Here is a 17,870-nt window from a genome sequence, read left to right as displayed (position 1 = left end):
TACAGACAGCCCCGCAACCTGAAGCAAATACTCACCAACAACCACATACCACACAACAGAACCACTAACCCAGGAACTTATCCTTGCAACAAAGCCCGTTGCCAATTGTGCCCACATATCTATTCAGGGGACACCATCACAGGGCCTAATAACATCAGCCACACTATCAGAGGCTCGTTCACCTGCACATCCACCAATGTGATATATGCCATCCTGTGCCAGCAATGCCCCTCTGCCATGTACATTGGTCAAATTGGACAGTCTCTACGTAAAAGAATAAATGGACACAAATCAGATGTCAAGAATTATAACATTCATAAACCAGTCGGAGAACACTTCAATCTCTCTGGTCACGCAATCACAGACATGAAGGTCGCTATCTTAAAACAAAAAAACTTCAAATCCAGACTCCAGCGAGAAACTGCTGAATTGGAATTCATTTGCAAATTGGATACTATTAATTTAGGCTTAAATAGAGACTGGGAGTGGCTAAGTCATTATGCAAGGTAGCCTATTTCCTCTTGTTTTTTCCTACCCCCCCCCCCCCCCCCCGATGCTCTGGTTTAACTTGGATTTAAACTTGGAGAGTGGTCAGTTTGGATGAGCTATTACCAGCAGGAGAGTGAGTTTGTGTGTGTATGGGGGTGGGGGGGATGTGAGAAAACCTGGATTTGTGCTGGAAATGGCCCACCTTAATTATCATGCACATTGTAGGGAGAATGGTCACTTTGGATGAGCTATTACCAGCAGGATAGTGAGTATGTGTGTGTGGTTTTTGGGAGGGGGGTGAGGGGGTGAGAGAACCTGGATTTGTGCAGGAAATGGTCCAACTTGATTATCATGCACATTGTGTAAAGAGTTGTCACTTTGGATGGGCTATCACCAGCAGGAGAGTGAATTTGTGTGGGGGGGTGGAGGGTGAGAAAACCTGGATTTGTGCTGGAAATGGCCCAACCTGATGATCACTTTAGATAAGCAATTACCAGCAGGACAGTGGGGTGGGAGGAGGTATTGTTTCATATTCTCTGTGTATATATAAAGTCTGCTGCAGTTTCCACGGTATGCATCCGATGAAGTGAGCTGTAGCTCACGAAAGCTCATGCTCAAATAAATTGGTTAGTCTCTAAGGTGCCACAAGTACTCCTTTTCTTTTTGCGAATACAGACCAACACGGCTGTTACTCTGAAATCTCTCTCTCTGCCAGCCAGGATCCTGCACCAGCTGCGGGGCAGGATCAGAAACCAGGCATCATTATTATTATCAGCTTATCCTCTCTGCTGCTTCCCCCACCCACCCATAAACTAACCAGCTCATCTCCGGCCCCATCAGAACCAAGATTTACAGACAGTCCCTGCCGATTGCCTGTCTCTTCCTTCTCTCAGCTTTATTCCTGCAATCTATCATGCCCGGCTCCCGTTTCACAGCCACTGGGACACTTCATCAGGCAAAATTTCTACCTTGGCAGCCCTGGCTTCAATGGAGGGAAAACGTGAGCAGTAATATTAAAATAATGGAAAGGCAGCAGGGTGGGCAGGATGGTGCAGGGACATGGAAGGTCAGGCCTCGCCCAGAACAGGGCTTGGCAGAACAAAGTGCTAGGGACAAGCACAAAACTGGATTCTGCCTCTACCTACTTGGAGGTGTCTCTCACTCCCAGCCCATACTCCTCCCTCCCTCATGTTTACTGGGGCGACATGCCCCTGTGCAAAGGGCCAGAACAAGGCCTAGGCACCACTGAAGTCCCACCTAAGCACGTAGGGCCTTGTGTTGAATTTCAAGTGCCCTACCTCACTTCTTTAAACCCCTTTGTATGATGCCCCCGTCTGCCACTTAGCCTTCAAATGCCAGTCTCTCCTCTGGCATGGTCAGCTTGCCTTGCTGTGTCTGGCTAGTCCACACTGTAATCTCTTTGGGGCAGAGATGTTATGCTCCTGCAGGTGTATAAAGCACCAGCTCCCGCATGGTACTGTGTAAAGAGACTGTGATGCTGGTGTGAACAACTTCCCCAGTTGTCTCCCATGGCTTCTGGGAAAAACTCTGCTGCATGTGTCAGAAGCAGCAGGTGCTGAAGCTGGTAGCATGGGGAGGAAGTGCAGCCTGGTGGGGTTTTATAAACAGTGCAGTCATTAAGATGAAGCTGGGTCCTTTCACTTGCTTTAGACCTCACTGAGGGTTCTGGCACCCAAGCAGGGAGAGTCCTATTTTGATCAGGTAGAAAATACAGTGAATTTAGGTTAAGTAAATAAATTCCTGCTTTGTTCAAACCCCAGGGGTTAGATCAGTGCCCTTTAAATAAGGGGAAACAACAATTCTCCAGCTTCTAAGAGGATGAAGCCAGAATGACACATGGTCCATTCTCTCTCGGGGGTGTGCATTGGTGGCCCCTACTTCCTGGTCTTGGAACAGTTGCCAATTCAAAACACATGGCCCCATCGTTTTGCCCGGATAACCCTAAGTCTCCTCTCTTTCTCTCTTGGGATATCTAATTTTTGCTTTTAATAAATAAATCATAGCTCCCACTGCCATTGCCATGACTGACTCCCTCCCACCCCCACCCCTCTCCCATGCCCTGCTTTGCTTTCTGGGGTAAGCTGAGTGCCTAGACAGACACATGCCCTCAGCTAGCTCTATTCCCTTGTGAAGTGGGGTGAGAGTTGATCAGCTGTCCCAAAGGTTCAAAGTCCTGCCCATGCCCCCCGTAGCAGGATCAAAGCTGAGCAAAAGACACTGCAGCTGTTGTCAGCTGAAGCTCTACTTCCCTCCTAGGCAAATCTTTGTGTGTCCCATAGCTGTGAGAGCGCATTGTTCTAAGGTAGTGCCAGCAGCCTGGCTAGGGCCTGCAGGTGCCTTCAGCCTGAGACTCCCTACCCAACCCATCAGACCTGCTCTGACCGTCTCCTTAGCCGAGGGCTGTGTCCCTTTGTTGGTGTATAGGGGCATTGGAAGGTAAGAGACAAAAGCTCTACCTGGTGGAGGAAGGGGGAAGGAAATGAGGATCAGATGGAGCGCTGGCATGGCTTTGCTTACTTGAGTACAGTGCACGAAAGAGCAGCCTTCCCAATCATCCTTGGGCCTGCGGGCCTGGGTTAACACCCAGTGCACACATGATTCAGGGTGATACTGATTGGCAGCTGCTGCTCACAGGAGCCTGAGGCTTTCCTGTCCCTCAGTTGTCTTTCCTACCGAACATTATTAATGTAATGGGCTCTTTGTGTTTCTGGAAGAGTGGGGAGAGGGAGTCACTCACATGGAACCTCTGCTTTAAAAGTATTTAGATGGACAGCTGTCACGTAAACATATTGGAGTTTTCCAAGCCCGCAGGTCAGTGACATGCTGCTCTTGCATGAGAGAGGAAGGGAAGGCAGCAGGCTTGGTGTTGGCCTGAAGGACCTGATTGGGCAGAGCACTAAGAAGGGTTTCACATACTGAATCTGGGGTGAAACAAATGGCTAGGTGTTCCCTGAGAGGATGGGCCCTTTGGGAAAGCACAAGTCCATGGCAGACCTTGGGCAGACCTCAGTATGCTGCATGCTTGTCTGTGCAGTGTACTAGAACAGGGGGTGGAGCTGTGCTGTCCTGGAGCGTGTAGCATCCCTGAACAATACTCTTTATGGAGATCCCTGTACACGCCCTGTGTGGTTCTGTGGATAGGGTTCATATATTGTCCAGGGAGGCCTGTGGATGCTGTAGTGAGGAGGGCCATAAGTAATTTAAATAGCCAAGCCATACCAGGGTATGCAGCATGCCTGTTTGTATGCTGTACCTCCATTATACAATATCCGTATGTGCGGCACATTTGTCTGTGTGACTCGTCTGGCTTGGCAGTGCTTTTCGGGTGCCTGAGCAGCCTGTGGGAGGCCAGACCAGGCTTACCTGGTGTGGTACATGCTGTAAGAGCTTGCTCAATAGATGAGAGCCCCTGTGGAACATGCGGTGCCAGGATTGCCTCCTTGGAATCACGACTTAGTTTCCAGAGGAGTTTTCAGAATTGTTTCAGTCCCATTCTCTCTCTGCATGCCACAGGCTGAAATGGTTCCTAAGCTCCGGATCCTAGCCCAGCTGCCTTTGTAGTGTAGCCAGGGTTTAAATTCAGCCGGAGCTGTCCAGAGCAGAGCTCCAGTAAATATTTTCAAACCCGTGGGGAGCCCTGGTACACCTCACAGGGCTGAAGCCCCACGCCTCGGTGCCAACCCCCTGTTAGGCTAAAGCACAGAGCCTTGGTGCTGCCTCCCCCACTGGGCTGAAGCCGTGAGCCCCAGTGCCCCACCCCGGGACTGAAGCCTGGAGCCCTTCCATGCCACCCCAGGGCAGAAGCCCCGAGCCTCCAATCCCCACAGTAGGCCCTGGCTGTTTTATAGCATGGCGGGGGCTGGAAATAATTTAAGAATTTAAGCCCTGAGTGTAGTCGAGGCCTCAGGGATACTGAGGGTGTTCCATTCCTCCTGAAAGCGTTGATCCGTTCCTTGCTCTGGCCCACGTCAGTTGAGTGCTGGAAGGAGCTTCCTCAGGAAAAGCTGCTGTGGACACTGTGATATCTAGAGGTACATCTGCCCAGCAAGCAGAAACCCGCAGCCGTCAGAGCCCGGGTCTACAGACCAGCTCACGCTACGGTGCTAAAAATAGCTATGTAGATATTTGGGCTGTCTATATCAGTAGATATTTGGGCTCAAGCTAGTAGGGTTCGGCACCTGAGCGCCAGCTTGAGCCCAAATATCTACACAGCTGTTTTTAGCACTAGCCGGAGTCTGTAGGCCTGGGCTCTGAGACTTGCTGCTGCAGGTCTCTGCTCCGTGTGCAGCATACCTAGATAATGCAGGAACTTAGGTGGAGCAGCAAAGTGCAGAGCCCAACTCAGCAGAAGCCTTTTAGGGCCTGTTTACACTAGCTAAAAAGTGTTGCAATAGCCTGTTAGTTGGAGCACCTTGATCTTGCAGTGAGGAGTCCGGTGGCACCTTAAAGACTAACAGATTTATTTGGGCATAAACTTTCGTGGGTAAAAAATCCCACTTCTTCATGCATCTGAAGAAGTGGGGTTTTTTACCCACAAAAGTTTATGCCCAAATAAATCTGTTAGTCTTTAAGGTGCCACCGGACTCCTCGTTGTTTTTGTGGATACAAATTAACATGGCTACCCTTCTGACACTTGATCTTGCAGTGCTGGTAGATGTAGGCATGGTCCCGTCCCTTTAGGGACGCAGGGAGGGAGCAGGCCCCTGAGTGCAGAGGGTGAGAGAGTGCATGAAGTGGGGTTAGAGAAGGCTCCTTGACCCCTTCCCCTCCCTGTTCCCATCCAAGGGCTGGGCAAACTGGCAAATCCGCAACAGACTGGGATCTGGAATGCCGATATATGAGCCCTCACACCTTGCCTTGTGCTTGTGGCTTTGTTGAGTTGCAGTCCATGTCATCTACTTCTGACTCGTCCATTTCGTCTGAAGAAAATAATGCACTCTGGGCTTCATGAAGTGGTTCAATACCAGAGGCTGTAAAGTTTCGCAACAGGTGTTGTGTTTCGCAATGACAAGCGCTGGGAGCTAGGGGGAGGAACAGGGACATGGCGCGCTCAGGGGAGGAGGTGGAGGTGAGATGGGGTGGGGAGCTGCCAGTGGTACAGAGCACCCACCAGTTTTTCCCTGTGGGTGCTCCAGCCCCAGAGCACCCATGGAGTCAGTGCCTATGGGCTGCATCTACACTGCAAAGCAATAGGACTTAAACTGGGAGCCAGGATCCAACTCAAGCTCAGAGCCCCCAGCCCTGCAGGGTCTTGGGACCTTGGGTCCGAGCCCTGGGTTAGCGCATTTGCAGTGTAGGCACGAGGGGTGTTAGGCTCGAGCCTGGGCTGAAGCACAGGCTTACGTTGCAGTGTAGACATAGGCCTGATCTACACTACAGACCTATATCAGTGTAACTACATTGCTCAGGAGTGTGAAAAATCCATACGCCTGAGCAACATAGACTGACCGTACTGCACTGTGTAGGCAGCTGTGTGTCGGCGGGAGAGCTTTTCCAGCTGCCATAGCTACCGCCTCTCCAGAAGATGGATTAAATACACCGATGGGAAAGCTCTGTCCCAAAGGCAAAGAGTGTCTGTTAAAGTACTAAGTGGTGCAGCTGTGCTGCTCCAATGCTGTAAGTGTAAATAAGCTATTTAAAACCATTTTTGTGTGCATTGCAGTGCTGGTGAAAGGGGCTAGAGTCCTCTAGTTATCCCCAAAACAGGCAGGACATTTCACCACCAGCGCTCCCTGTCAGTGTGCTTCGGGTCTGCCCTGGCGGGAACAGTCTTCAGAGATGGGAGAGAATTCAGACTCCCAGTTCTTAGCACCTCTGTTCAGATTGCCAGCGGGCGACGGGAGGAGACAGTTAGAGCTGATGGCAATGGTGGGTTTGCACTGCGAACATCTGTCCATTTGAACAGTAACAATCTGTGACCCACTAACCCCTTTTAGTCCCATGACTACAGGGGTGTTAACGGGCCACTTCACTTTGCATGGGCCCTTGGAATATGCGCTAACTAGTTATGCTAAACTGTCCATCTTGTGTTTAGCTGTGAACAGTCTAAGTACATTTCCCAGACCTGAGGAGGAGCTCTGTGTCAGCTCAAAAAGCTAGTCTCTCTCACCAACAAGGGTGGGTCTAGTAAAAGATGTGATCTCCCCCACCTTGTCTCTCTAATATCCTGGGACCCATACGGCTACAGCAACGCTGCATACGACACTAGGGGCTGGACATTTTTCCCCTTAGTAGGGGAAAAGTAGCCCTGGGATGGGAAGAGCTAGGGCTCACTTTTGTTCAAATTTGGCCTAATACTCCCTGTATGAGGGCACAAGCCCTGCCCTGAAATCTGCTTCTCTGCTCCAGGGCTGTGCCTTACCTTGGAGCCCTCACCCTAGCCTTGTGAGGAGCTTCCTGATTTCCTGTCTTCATCTTGGGGTTCCAGGAGGTCCCCAGGACAGAGTGCACATAGGGTATAGAAAGCAGCTTCTCTGCTTCCATCTTACTCGTGCTGGTGCTGCAGCAGCCTGGTGCTCCCGCCTGCTGTTTGGGGCTGGAAGTCAGCAGCCCCAGTCTGTGTCTTTTCTAACTTCATCTGGGTAATATTTTAATAAATCATTTTGGACAGTGCTGGGTCCATACATCACTTGTTCAGCTCCCTAAAGGCTTTCAGGTCGGTGATGGATACATTGCAAGCATGGGGGTTGGCTGAAATTGTATCCATCCAGCCAATCTCCCTCTCGCATCCTAGGGAGGGGGGAAGGAGACTGATAGGAAGCTGGCGAGAGATCCCTCTACCTGATATTTGACAACATAGTCATCTGTGGGACAACAGGGCCTAATGAAACTAGATTACATGGTTTTACTTTGGCAGATCAGTTTGAAGAATGTGGCGATTTCATTCGGTTTCTCTTATTTATCATTATTGTGGTGCTGCTGTGTGGACGGTGGAGCAGGAAGCAGCAATTCTGTACAGCTCAACTGACTCTCAATTGCAGAAGTGTCAGGTGGGTGGGAAGTGAGAATGTCTCTGGGGCCCAGGGATGGGCCATAGGGTGTCACCCTCCTCCCTGCCCACCATGGGACAAGGTGAAGGAGTGCTCTGGCTCCTCCTCCTCCAGGAATGCTTGTGACATCTGGCTTTGAAATCCCACTGCTGCACAATGTGAAAGCTGCTGTGTACTCAGGAGGGAAATAATTGAAGGAAGACAGCCAGGTCTGGTGGGCTAAGCCTTGGGCTAGGGGCCAGGACTCTCTTGGGTTCTTTTTCCAGCTCATTGTTTGCCCTTTGATGCAAGTCACTCCCCTGTTTTGTGCCTCAGTTTCCCCATTTGTAAATGGTGGTAAGACCTCCCTCCTCCTTGGGGTGTATGAAGAATAGTTAGTGTTTGTATTGTGTTTGGAGATATCAAGCACCATGTACATGATACTTGGTTCTGTCCCTATAATGCTTCCCTCTGCCCAGTACAGGGAGAAGACTGTGTCCCCCACAGCTTGCTCCAAGGACTTCTTCTGCCCCACACTAGACAGAAGCAGATTTGGCACCTCCTGTTCACAGTGGATTCACACAATTACTTTCCATCCTTCTCCACTTAGATTTAATAATGGCTAAAGGCTTCCCTCCCCCTCATCCTCTTGCCCCCATCCCTTTGCAGGTCCCAATCCTGCATTGTCTCGGCTTCATGCACATGATGTAATAAATGACTGCAGCCTTACCCCGCCCTTGAGCATGTGTGCATGGAGCCATCCCGCTCCTTGAGTTGTCAGGCCAGGCCGGGTCCTGTCAGGGTCCCTCCCCCCCTCGTATCAGAGCCTTCATCACGAACACTGCTGAGCACAACAGTTGCCACCAAAAAGTTGACGTTTTCATTTTTCGTTGCCATACAACAGATTGTTCCCCCCATTGATGATTTAGAGTCGAAAGTCTCTGGTCTGACACCGAGAGAGGGTTCCCAAGATAAAATAATCTCCACCAGCAGATGAAGTGACAGAAGCCCCATTAACAGCAGCATATGCCTGAACACACACACACACAGTGGGGGGGAGAGGGAGAATGCAGTAGCCCAGAGAAAGAGGAGAGAGTGAGGGGGGGAAATGAAATCGCTGGTAATTAGTCTGCTGCCCTGCTAATTTACAGCATTAGTGGAACTGGGATGTGCTTCTTCCTCCTGAGCCCGGGCAGGGCTGTCCCCTGACGCAGGCAGCCATAATTACCCACATTTAACTGAGGGCTTGTAAAATCTATTTGTCTAGTAGAATGCAAATATAATTGCTGTGAATTAAATAAGGCTGCAGTATTACCTGGGCTGTGGCCCCCATCTGATTGAGAGTGTAGAAAGTTCGGTCTCCCCCCTCCTCTCCTTGCCAGACACACCCAGAACTGAGAAGGATACTGCTTGCTTTCTCCCTCTCCTTTGGAGGTAAGGGAGGACTTGTGGGATTTCTGTGCCTCACAGCATTCCCAGCACAAACCTTTCCCCTCTCTCTTTTTCCAATGGCAGGTCTGATCGGAGTGGATTTGCTGTCTGGGTCCATCCCAACTGTGAGTATTGCCCCTGGATGTTAACAAAAACTCTGTCTCCTCATTCACTTGGTTTGCAGGCGAAGTATCAAATGGAACTGGTGTCTGTGCTAGTGTGGTGGGACTTGTATTAAATTGCTTGCCTTCGGTGTCTGCGGGGGTGAGAGAGAATCAAGTGTGGCCTGCTTGCCAGCAGCATCACCAAGAGCACATAGCTTAACATTGCTCTTACTCAGCTCTTCAGCGAATGCCCAGTTTGCTGTCCAGGAGCAACGGGGGTCCTATGAGAATGCAGACTTGTTGGAGACCAGAGGGAATTTAGCGCCTTTAAGGGCTGAGCTGGGGAGGCAGAGGATGCACATGATGTCTCTGGTGAACTCTTCAGCTACACAGTAGTACGAGTGCCACACACGTGCTTTCGGAGTGTTAGTGGGAGGTGTCTCCAGGGGGGACTTCCCGCCCCCCCCCCCGACTTCCTACACCTCCTGCCAGGCTGTTTGATGATTCTGAAAAGCTAAAACACACCAGAGATTCTTTCTGTATTAAAAAGCCCTGACAAACTCCTCCGTTCCTGTTGTTCTTTGGCTGCCAAGCTCCTGTGTAGATGAATTCCCAACATACTTTGCAGTAGTTTGGGGGTATTGCTCTTTCATTTCTGCTTTGTTTGGACAAGTTGCTTCTCCTATCTGCTCACAACAAAAATGCCTGATCTGTTGTTTGAGCAAGCTGAGGAGAGAGGAAGTCCTGCTGATGCCACAACTGCATCAGCTCAAGGGGATGGAGGACTTCTGCTCCCTTGCTCCCCATTCAATCACTAGCAAGGTGTGGTGTTTTGGGAGCTTGCTTCTATGAAACTGACACTGCCAGAGCAATTGGGGCAAGGGGGCTCCCTACTGATGCCTCTGGCTGCCCTCCAAACTCCTTGGGCCTGGATGCAAAGAACAAATCATGTGTCTGTCTTTGCTGTAGCTGCTGTTGAAATATTTTAATAGCCAATATTTTAAGCATAAAGGATTCAGAGCCTCCATCCACCAAGAGAGCAACATCTCTTCAGCCTCGGTGACTAAGTCCCGGACACATGCCCAGAGTGGGCTCCTTTTTCATATCCACTCAGGCCAGTAGGTTTTGACTCGGTGTCCTTGACTGTTAAAATGCTTCCCCTGGCAGCCCATACTCAGGATGAGTATAATGAATGTCCATGATAAGAATATGCAAGTAAGAGTAGAGAAGTGGCATGACTTCTGTATATGGCATTAGTGAGACCATTACTGGATGCTGTGTCCATACTTCAAAAAGGATGCTGACAAATTGGAAAGGGGTCAGAAAAGATCTACAAAAAATGAGGTCTGAAAAACCTGCCCCATAGGGAGTTTAGTTTACCCAAGAGAGGGCTAAGAAGCAACTTGGTGATGGTTTAAAAGTATAACTACATTGGGAAGAGATTTCTAATAGTAGATGGTTCTTTAATTTAGTGGAAAAAGGCTTAATGAGATCCAATGGTTGGAAACTGCAGCTATTCAAATTCAGACAACAAATACAGTGAATGTTTATACTAGTGAGGGTAATTATACCCATTGGAACAAATTACCTAGGGACATGGTAAATTCTCCAACACTTGAAGCACACTGATATCTGTCCAAAAGATACACTGTGGCTCAAACAGGAATTCTGGGCTTGATGCAGAGATTATTGGGGAGGTTCTCTGGGCTGTGCTCTACAAGAGCTCAGACTGTGGTCCCTTCGGGCCTTATCAGCTCTGAATAATATTTCTACAGCATTTTTACTTGGGGGCCAAAGTTACAAGTCAGACCGTGACAGAGGAAACTGACCTCTGAACTGCCATTACTGAAACTAAAGGGGTTCCATGTTTCTGTTGGGGTGTATGGGGATTTGCGCAAGAAAGGGGGTGGTGTCACGGCGTCCCCGGGCGATGCTCTGGAACTGCTCCCTACGAAGCCAGGCAGGACTCTGAGGAAGTCTCCTTTCTGGGAGCAGACTGTCTGCAGGGCAAACAGCTCACACGGCTTCCCCCTTCCTGGGTCTGACCTCGGAGCATTCAGCATCCTCTGCCCCTCCGTGCGCTTCCCCCAGCGAGTCCACCCAGGTGGAGTCCTGGGGAAGCCAAAGGGCCCTGCACCCCAACTTCGCAGTCAGACATGACTCTCAGCCAGCCAGTAAAACAGATTTATTAGATGACAGGAACACGGTTTAGTACAGAGAACAGGACCCCTCAGCCGGGTCCATTTTGGGGGGCAGGGAGCCAGACAACCACGTTTGCACTTCACTCCATGTCCCCAGCCAGCCCCAAACTGAAACTTTCTCCAGCCCCTCCTCCTCTGGGCTTTCTCCTTTCCCGGGCCAGGAGCTCACCTGATTCCTTTGCTCTCCAACCATTTAGCTCTCACCTTGCAGGGGGGAAGGGCCAGGCCATCAGTTGCCAGAAAACAGGGTGTTGGCCATTCTCTGTGTCCAGACCCCTGCACACCCCTGCCCTCTAGGGCTCTGCAATGATCATACACCTTATTCCACCACCTAGATACTTCAGAACTGCCTAGGGGAAACTGAGGCACCCCCACACTATTCAGAGGAAACATTAAGAACAGTCCCGCTTCGTCACAGGTGGGTATCATGAGGCAGTGCACTAAAAATTGACCTAAGAGAAACAACAGGAGGTAATGAAATCATGTCCCCAACTCTTGTGAGAATCTTGCTTTACAACAGTGGCTCCCAAACTTTTAGTTCATGTACCACTTTCTTAAACAAATTATGAAGTGAAGGATTGGCTCGTCAAGCTCACGTACCACCAGTGGTACACACAGCCCCATTTGGACCCCCTCCTCTGGAAGGCACCAGAGCACTCCCTCCGTTCTCTAAAACTGGAGCTGGTTTGTAGAGGGCTTTGAGATTTGTGCAGTTCTTGAGCTTTGTAACTTGTTCTGTCATTCTGCCCATGCAGACAACTGTCTAGTGACTCCTGTGCGAGATCTCTTCATAATCTCAATCCAGTGGCTCGTGGACAGGTGCCCACCTTGTACAACCCACCTGCACAATCAGCACTTAACAGATTCAGCAGAGTTTAGGGACTGAATGGACTATGGAGACTGAATTCTCCTCTCATCCCTAGAGGTGGGCGAAGGGGAAACACAATGGCAGGGCAGTGTGTAGGAAGCTTGCCCTGCTGCTGCCTTTGCTTTGTCCTGGGGATAAAGAGTGTTGGTTACCAGTGTTTGTCCATCTGGCACTCTTTGTCAGCATGAAATTCACTTAAATCTAAAATTAAAGCCTGGTAAATAATTTGCCACAGGGTAACCAAGCAGCTTTCATGATCTCACTCTTCCTTCACCCTTGGATAGAGCCTTGCACTTCCATTTGCTAGCAGACATGCTGCACTGGGGGATGTATACACATCACTTCCTGAATTCCTGGCTGTGCTGATGCTGGGCAACAGATGTTCCGTGTGCTCCAGTCCTTTGGCATCATTCCTGATTGGGAGAATTTCCTGTACGGAGACTTGCAGAGTGCAAACAATGGTTGGTTCAGTGGTTCCTCCAAGCTTTGGAACAGGTCTCTGGGCTGAGCCGGGCTAAAGCAGACATTTTATTGGGCTAGACTGAGTTCTGCATAGAAAGGGGTATGATAGGAAAGTGGAGGATTGCTGCAAACACCCACTCTGGTGTGTTGGGTTAAGGCTGAGAATCCCAATCCTCAGAAGAAAGCTCCAGGACAGAATGATTAAATAGGATTTTGTTGCTCCTCAGTAAGACAGGAGGATAGCAGCACCATTCCCATTGGGGCAGCCTGTCCCGCCTCTCTCTCTGCTTGGTCCTTGCCCTGTGGGTAGCTTAGTGCTGGGGACACTGGGTGGGTGGGTGTGAAGCCTTGAGCAACAGTGGTGGTGTTTCTTATTATATGAGCACCCGATATGCTGAGTGCCTCATAAACCAAGGGATGCAGGGTCCTTGGCCTGAAGAGCATACACACTAAATGTAACTGGACCTAGCGAGTAAGAGGTCATATCAGACAAACAGGAGTGGAGGGGAAGCGGGCAGGCAAGGGTGACCATAATACAATCATGCACAAACTCCACAGGGTTGAAGAGGGACTTATGTGGCGCTTGAGCCTTGTGCTGATCCCTTTGCGGAAAGGGGCTTCACCGTAAGTGTCATAGTTCCTGAGCAAACTTTGTTGAGGTACAGGTGAAAGCCAGCTAGCTTCCTGGATGGAGAAAAAGAGAAGCTTAGAGGAAGCATGGAATGAGAAGGGTTAATTGCAGAGAGATTTTTACCCTGTGGCATAAACACTACAGAATCTGGGCTTGCCTTCATTGGCATATTGAAATACATCCTAAAGGGGCTTCATGTGGAAAGTTCTGAGTTTTAATCCATCTTCCTATAGAAGGGAGGAAATTATTCATAATTAAAAAGTAATAATAATGTGGAATGAAGGAACCCAGCTGTATAAAACCCAGCACAAAGAGGGGAGTGTGGGGAATCTATTTTTAATGGTTTCCACAGCAACAGAGACTTTGTTTACAGTGATTTGCGTCCTGCTCTGAGAGGCTGTTCCCAATTTACATTTACCAGAAGTTCTCTGTGGAAGGGTTCCTCTTTGTCACTGGAGGGTACTGTGGGCTCTTGGGAATGATGCCCATTGTTGTTGGATTGGGTTCCTGAAATGATGACTGGTGCTCATGAAACAGAGTGACTAAAAGCACCACCTCAAGCCAGGCGTCTGCCAGCGCATCTCGATCCTGACTTCTGACACCCTTTGGCATCTTCCTGTTCTGGGCTGACACAGTTCTGCTAATGACATTGTGGTTGTGTGATGTGGAGAAATATCATTTTCTAAGGGGTAGCCTAAGACTTGCAAATTTATCACCACCTTCAGGATTTGAACCCAGGGTCCCAGTGGCTGGCATGTGAACCTCATGACACTTTGTGAACCCCTGATTGTGTACACCCTTTCGCCTTCCATTTGCAAAGCAAATGTCGGTTGGATTCATTTGCCAAGAACATCAAATGCAAATGCCTTGGTTGTTGCACAGATGGAGTAGCGGGTATTTGCACCTATGGGAAGGGAGCTGGGTAGCTGCTAAAATTCCAAAAGAACATTTACAGTTGGACTTCAGGGCCTGGCATCTCAGGCTGGGCAGAGTGAGGCTGCCAGTTGTGACTTGCTAGAGAATAGTGCTAAAGGAGTTGGCGGATGTGATTGCGGAGCCATTGGCCATTATCTTTGAAAACTCATGGCGATCGGGGGAGGTCCTGGACGACTGGAAAAAGGCTAATGTAGTGCCCATCTTTAAAAAAGCGAAGGAGGAGGATCCTGGGAACTACACACCAGTTAGCCTCATCTCAGTCCCTAGAAAAATCATGGAGCAGGTCCTCAAGGAATCAATTCTGAACCTCTTAGAGGAGAGGAAAGTGATCAGGAACAGTCAGCATGGATTCACCAAGGGCAAGTCATGCCTTACTAATCTAATTGCCTTCTATGACGAGATAACTGGCTCTGTGGATGAAGGGAAAGCAGTGGACATGTTGTTCCTTGACTTTAGCAAAGCTTTTGGCACGATCTCCCACACTATTCTTGCCAGCAAGTTAAAGAAGTATGGGCTGGATGAATGGACTATAAGGTGGATAGAAAGCTGGCTAGATTGTCGGACTCAACGGGTAGTGATCAATGGCTCCATGTCTAGTTGGCAGCCGGTATCAAGTGGAGTGCCCCAAGGGTCGGTCCTGGGGCCGGTTTTGTTCAGTATCTTCAAAAATGATCTGGAGGATGGTGTGGATTGCACCCTCAGCAAGTTCGCAGATGACACTAAACTGGGAGGAGTGGTAGATACACTGAAGGGTAGGGATAAGATACAGAGGGACCTAGACAAATTAGAGGATTGGGCCAAAAGAAATCTGATGAGGTTCAACAAGGGCAAGTGCAGAGTCCTGCCCTTAGGACAGAAGAATACAATGCACCGCTACAGACTAGGGACCAAATGGCTCGGCAGCAGTTCTGCAGAAAAGGACCTAGGGGTGACAGTGGACGAGAAGCTGGATATGAGACAACAGTGTGCCCTTGTTGCCAAGAAGGCCAATGGCATTTTGGGATGTATAAGTAGGGGCATTGCCAGCAGATCGAGGGATGTGATCGTTCCCCTCTATTCGACATTGGTGAGGCCTCATCTGGAGTACTGTGTCCAGTTTTGGGCCCCACACTACAAGAAGGATGTGGAAAAATTGGAGAGAGTCCAGCGAAGGGCAACAAAAATGATTAGGGGACTGGAACACATGACTTATGAGGAGAGGCTGCGGGAACTGGAATTGTTTAGTCTGTGGAAGAGAAGAATGAGGGGGGATTTGATAGCTGCTTTCAACTACCTGAAAGGGGATTTCAAAGAGGATGGATCTAGGCTGTTCTCAATGGTAGCAGATGACAGAATGAGGAGTAATGGTCTCAAGTTGCAGTGGGGGAAGTTTAGGCTGGATATTAGGAAAAACTTGTTCACTAGGAGGGTGGTGAAACACTGGAATGTGTTACCTAGGGATGTGGTGGAATCTCCTTCCTTAGAAGTTTTTAAGGTCAGGCTTGACAAAGCCCTGGCTGGGATGATTTAGTTGGGGGTTGGTCCTGCTTTGAGCAGGGGGTTGGACTAGATGACCTCCTGAGGTCCCTTCCAACCCTGATATTCTATGAATAGCTGTCAACATAGTAAAGTGGGCAGTGTCCCTGCCATCTTCTCTGTATTCTATTCCCATACAAGAAAGTTGTCCATGAGTGTTTTTAAAAAAGGCAGCTAGGTCAAGAATCATGCTTTGCTGGTCTCTGACTGGGTTTTCCTTGAGTAACTGGGAACCTTTGGGAACTCCACCTGGTCCCTGTGCTGGGAAGCAGGGAAGTTTGTTCCATGCTTCAGCAGGCCGCCTCCTTGCTGCCGATTGTGTTCCTCATTGGTGGGAGTGCACTCTGTCTTTGCTTTTCAGCACTCCCTCTGAGTGGAAACTTTAGGGATTCTCCATCGGATGGGTGCTTTACGTCAGGACTGGTTCGCTTCCTAAAAGATATGGTGTAGCTCCATCACAAGTTGTTTGGATTGCTGCAGCAATCACTAGGTTCTCTGGTTGGGGATCCCTGGCCTGGGGTATGCAAGAGGTTGGATGAGATGGTCATAATGATCCCTTCTTGCCTTGGAAATCTATGAAATGATTCTGTGCCAGGGAAGCAAGGAAGCAGGCAGGTCCCTTTCTACCCTGGGGACCAGCCTCATTACTCCTGCTTTACTTTGTTCCCTCTTTCTCTCTGGAATTTCACTGATGGGCAGATTTCCCTTTCTGTGTGCCCTAGGGTTGCCAGGAATCTGTTTTTTGACCAGAACGCCTCGTCAAAAAGGGACCCTGGTGGTTCCGGTCGGCACCACTGACAGGGCCATCAAAAGTCTGGTTGGTGGCGCAGCGAGTGCCCAGAACTAAGGCAGGCTCTCTGCCTGCCCTAGCTCTGCACAGCTCCCAGAAGTTGCTGCCAGGTCCTTCTGGGCCCTAGGCTCATGGGCAGCCAGGGAGGCTCCACGGGCTGCCCCCACCCCTATTGCCAGACCCACAGCTCCCATTGGCCAGGAATTGCAACCAATGGAATCTGTGGGGCGTGGATGTGAGGGTGGTGTACAGAGCCTCCCTGGCCACCCATGCACCTAGGGGCTGCACTGAAGGGACCTGGCAGCCGCTTCCTGGGATCTGCAGTAAACGCTGCCAGGACCCCTCACCCCAATCCCATGCCCCAACCAGGAGTCCCCTCCTGCACCCCCCCCAACACTCTGCCCCAGCCCTGAGCCCCCTCCTGCACCCCAAACCCCTCATCCTCAGCCCCACCCCAGAGCTCACACCCCTGCCCCAGCCCGGAGCCCTCTCCTGCCTCCCAACCCCCTCATCCCTGACCCCATCCCAAAGCCCACACCCCCAGCCTGACCCCTCCCCCACCCCTGCCCCAGCCCAGTGAAAGCGAGCGATGGAGGGAGGGGGATGGAGCAGGGGCGGGGCCTCAGAGAAGGGACAGGGCCTTGGCGTAGGGGGCAGGGCAGTGTGTTTGGTTTTGTGCGATTAGAAAGTTGGCAACCCTAGTGTGCCCCCATGTATTTCTGCCCTGCATGCCTCTGGCATGTGCTCAGCTGGAGGAGTCTTGGGTGTAGCAGGTTTGTCATGGTGTGACGAAGTGGGACAGTTCTTAATGTTTCCTCTGAATAGTGTGAGGGTGCCTCAGTTTCCCCTATGCAGTTCTTAAGTATCTAGGGGGTGGGGTAAGGGTGTATGATCATTGCAGAGCCCTAGAGGGCAGGGGTGTGCAGGGGTCTGGACACAGAGAATGGCCAACACCCTGTTTCCTGGCAACTGATGGCCTGGGCCCTTCCCCCCCTGCAAGGTGAGAGCTAAAGGGTTGGAGAACAAAGGAATCGGGTGAGCTCCTGGCCCGGGAAAGGGAGGAAGCCCAGAGGAGGAGGGGCTGGGAGTTTGTTTGGGGCTGGCTGGAGACATGGAGTGAAGTGCAGACGTGGTTGTCTGGCTCCCTGCCCCCCAAAATGGACCCAGCTGAGGGGTCCTGTTCACTGTACCTGCAAGCTCTGTGTTAGACCATGTTCCTGTTGTCTAATAAACCTCTGTTTTACTGGCTGGCTGAGAGACACGTCTGACTGCGGAGTTGAGGGACAGGACCCTCTGGCTTCCCCGAGACCCCGCCTGGGCGGACTCGCTGGGGGAAGTGCACGGAGTGGCAGAGGATGCTGAATGCTCCGAGGTCAGACCCAGGAAGGTGGAAGCTGTGTGAGCCGTGTGTCCTGCAGACCGGCTGCTCCCAGAAAGGAGACTTCCCCAGAGTC

At 50.4% G+C, this 17,870-nt stretch overlaps 1 protein-coding gene across 28 annotated transcripts in view; it reads left to right on the top strand.

Moving 5' to 3' along the window:
- The window catches only part of RBFOX3 (RNA binding fox-1 homolog 3), a 355,830-nt gene that overhangs the window by 128,708 nt on the left and 209,252 nt on the right, over positions 1-17,870 (top strand). For 25 of the 28 annotated variants that reach the window (XM_084647038.1, XM_084647033.1, XM_084647023.1 and 22 more), the window contains one exon: positions 8,994-9,034. The exons of the other annotated variants lie outside the window; for them this stretch is intronic. The gene's annotated coding sequence lies outside the window, so the exon portion shown is untranslated. The remainder of the gene's footprint in view (positions 1-8,993; positions 9,035-17,870) is intronic. 28 annotated transcript variants of the gene reach the window in all.

This window comes from Lepidochelys olivacea (assembly GCF_965140295.1).
Source record: "Lepidochelys olivacea isolate rLepOli2 genome assembly, chromosome: 14".
NCBI lineage: Eukaryota > Metazoa > Chordata > Testudines > Cheloniidae > Lepidochelys > Lepidochelys olivacea.
The sequence above is the reverse complement of the archived record's forward strand: the minus strand, read 5'-3'. Positions and strand labels throughout refer to the sequence as shown.